At 34.9% G+C, this 3,822-nt stretch overlaps 1 pseudogene; it reads left to right on the top strand.

Annotated features, from left to right (window-relative positions):
- The first annotated feature begins 2,919 nt into the window (after positions 1-2,919).
- LOC149157054 (peroxidase 56 pseudogene) lies at positions 2,920-3,602 on the top strand (annotated as a pseudogene).
- Positions 3,603-3,822: the final 220 nt, after the last annotated feature.

Below are 3,822 nucleotides of genomic sequence, written 5' to 3'. Positions count from 1 at the left end.
ATAATAAACTATTTGGCATTGTTCTTAGATTTTAAGAAAACTTGTGTTCTATAATTTTTCGAGGCGCGTGTTTTTGAACATTTAATTAGACCAAAATTTTGAAGGTTTTACTATAACCTTTCCACAATGTAAAAATATGAAAATAATTGCTTCACATATTTTATGCTATAATTTATGGACATAGTTGCAATATCCATGCATGATTTTTTTAGATATTTTTGTGGTGATTTTTTATTTTAAAGCTTTCCAAGAAAACAATCCAAAAAGAAAGTTCTTGAAAATAATTCATAGGTGAAGGCATATTTTATGTCATAATTTATGGACATAGTTGCAATATTCATGCATGATTTTTAGATATTTGTGTGGTGATTTTTTTATTGTAAAGCTTGGCAAGAAAACAATCCAAAAAGAAAGTCCTTGAAAATAATTCATACTAACTAAATGAAATATTTATTATTAGTGGCTTTCCACTTAAGCAAGTCTTTGCTTAAAAAATGGATAGGACTAAGATGTAAATAAATATACTTAGTTACTTCTTGCCAATATTTATCTTTTTCTCATCACTTATGTAGTGGTAAAACTATAAACGTGTAGACTCACTAGTGATTACTGCTCACTAAAATTTATGCAAGTACAAACATTTAATTTATCCACTTTACATTTCAATTTATTAGGTCTTGCCAAAGAAAAAATATAAAATTCAATTTACCTATTAACCATTATTAGTCCCTGCCTGGGACTAATAGTGATCGATCGATCATTGACCAACGATTAATTAGCTTTGACCAAGTAATATTTCCCGTACATGTCAGGTTTAAGCCAATGTTTGAAATAAAATTTTCTGCCCAATAGATTTTTATCCAAAGTTTGTGTTTCGACCTCTTATTGTCGGCTGCACGGTATACTTTTCTGAAAACTTAGGCTAAAGAGTTTGGAGTCGCCTGTATACTTTTTTGAAAACTTAGGCTAAAGAGTTTCGACTCGCCTGTGTACTTTTCTTAAATAGGCTGGTCCCACGTACGCTATAGTTTCGAGGTCCTTTCCACATGTATATCACGACTGTTTCCACATGGCTATTAGCATGCAAGGCCCCTTCCATATGGCTATTAGCATGCAACTCGTAAAATTCTTGCAAGAGAAAGGGCCGTATAAAACTTGAGACCGTTTGCCTCATTTAATATTCTCAAGATCTTTAAGGTATCTGGGAAATTTAAGATAGCAAATAAAGACTGATGTCCTGTATGATATTCAAATATCCGCTCGGCCTTTCCTTGGAGCAGGCTTTGACATGGCCAGTATTATCATTTTCATTTTAATATTTCCATCTGCTCAGGATTTACCTTGTGTACTTTCTCCAAGTGGCCGCATACTCCCACACGACAAGCAAAGTCTGGTCTTTCCTTTGGAGGATAGTTTGACATGACCAGTATTTAAAAGGCAGAGACTGGTCTGAATGGCCAAATAACCATTCAAAATATTTCATCTCCAACCACGTCTGACCGCAGGTAGAATTCACTTGAATCTGTAATTTTCATATTTTTATCATGAAAAAATACTGAAATGCTTTTGTTAAAATTTTTAGTATTGCTTAAAATATTTTATAAAACATGAAATTTGGAAGAGTAAGTCACTCGTACGCATGTGTACATGAGCACTCATTCTGGTTTTTCCCCTGCGAAAGTTCTGCACTTCGCAAGTAATTCTTCTTTCCTATTTTCAATCTGCTTTCAATATGCAAGATGTAGACTTAAACAACTCATAACACAGAAACTAAAAGAAAATATTGCGTGTTTATTTTGTAATTATATTGTGTGTTTATTTTGTAATTCGTATTTTGTTGATCTTAATGGCTGGTAAACTGTTTCAGTATAATTTGATAATGTGTAGTTTGATATTTCAATATTAAATAATAGTTTATATTACTAAAGAAATTATCTAACTATGCCACTAAAGAATGTATGCAACTCATGAACGGAATCTTTTTAGCACTTTCGTACCACTTTATAATTTTTATATGTTGTCCCACTTAATAGCATGTTTCCATTTCAAAACAGAGTTGTTAATAGGTTCATTTTACATATGGATCTTGCGATTCCATATCAGAGATTACGACTTCAAACATGTTGTAGTTTTAAAATTCCTCGACATATTTCCATTCATGAATCATGGACCACCATTGAAGATCATGTTTCTATTCACTCTGGACGCCCAAATTAACCCTTTTCTAACACATTAGATTAGCAGAACATTTATATAGAAAAATAGAGATTTGAAAACCCTTAGACTCCCGCTTCATTTGCATTAATTAGTTTCAGGTATTTGTTCACATAGATATTTTGCAATACAAAAATGCATACCAAACTGTAAAATGAGGTACTCTTATGAGGTTGTAAACTTTCAGAAGTTCAAAAATAATCAAAACTTTACTTTGCTTATTTAATTGTGCACTGAAAACAAAAACAATGTTGATTTCCAATTTTTCGAAGATTGCAGAACTTGCATTCCCAGAATTAAAGAAAGGGTTTTTTTTTCTTTTCTTTTTTTCCAGTCCTTTAAGAGGAACCCAAACAACGGATAAAGGGCCAACATGCTGCATCTAAAACCCTCATGAAATTTCTCTTTCTTCACTTCGAGAGTTTATTGTGTGCTTACCTGGTTTGTGCATGGCAAAGTCTCCCGGTCTGATGACAAGGCCAATAGTTCTTGAATTTTCACTGCTCACATTGTTTTGTTTTCTACTTGCAAAAACCAGAGCAAAATTCATGGCTTGAAGGCGGCCCTTGGTCGAGTGATACATCTTGTGGTTGTTCGAGCGAGCTTACCCATCCGCCTCCCCCTAAACTGTACTTGCAAGTTTCTATTTCCCACGGCAACACGAGAGGCAGATCCCTGCAGAGCTTCATCAAATGCCCGCCTATAATGGTCGTGCAACACGTTGGACATGCAAAAGAGACGGGTAAAGACGTTGGGTATGCAAGAAGGATGAGAGGTAGGCAGGTGGTAAAATTGTGGGCCCACGGGATTTTGCGTGTTGAAGACTTTCGGGTAACTCCATATCTAATCTCGAACTAAATATACACAAATACAATTCAAAATGGTATATATATATATATATATATATATATATATATATATATATATATATATATATATATATATTGAGCTCGCAATGTTTCTGCTATATCTAACAAATTAGGTTTTGATTGTGTAATGTTATAGGTGGACATACTATCGGAGTCGAGCTGTGCAATTTCTTCAGCAACAGACTCTACAACTTCACTGGGAAAGGTGACATGGATCCCTCCATGGACAAGCCCTATGCAGAGGAGCTGAAGACTAAGTGCACGAGCTTAGCTGACAATACAACCATAGTGCCAATGGATCCTGGCAGCTCTCTCAACTTCGACAGGCATTATTACAGTACTCTGGAATCAAACAGAGGGTTATTCCAATCAGATGCCGCGCTTCTCACTGACTCCACTTCCAAAAGTATTGCTGAGAAGCAGTTAGAGGGAGACAACTTTATTCAGAACTTCAAAATCTCAATTCAGCGAATGGGAAGTATCGGAGTGCTTACTGGTAGTGTTGGGGAAATCAGATAGAGGTGCACCTTTGTCAACTAAGGAGCAGGAAGACTAGTTGATCATAATACTCTCTGGCTAGTTAAATTTTTAATTCCTGTTTTGTTCCTTACCTGGTTACCTAAGAAATATTCCCTACCAAATAACGAGGCTTCAACGGTGGCAGGTTTGGACATTTTTATGTAATAATTAGATGCTCAAATTTTCGTTAATTGCTAAATGCTTGTCGGTGGGGAAGTTT

Source organism: Pinus tabuliformis, chromosome 9 (genome assembly GCF_031772625.1).
Source record: "Pinus tabuliformis cultivar Carrire ecotype Pingquan chromosome 9, CPIR1, whole genome shotgun sequence".
Classification (NCBI taxonomy): Eukaryota; Viridiplantae; Streptophyta; class Pinopsida; order Pinales; family Pinaceae; genus Pinus; species Pinus tabuliformis.
This window is presented reverse-complemented; position numbering and strand designations above follow the sequence as displayed.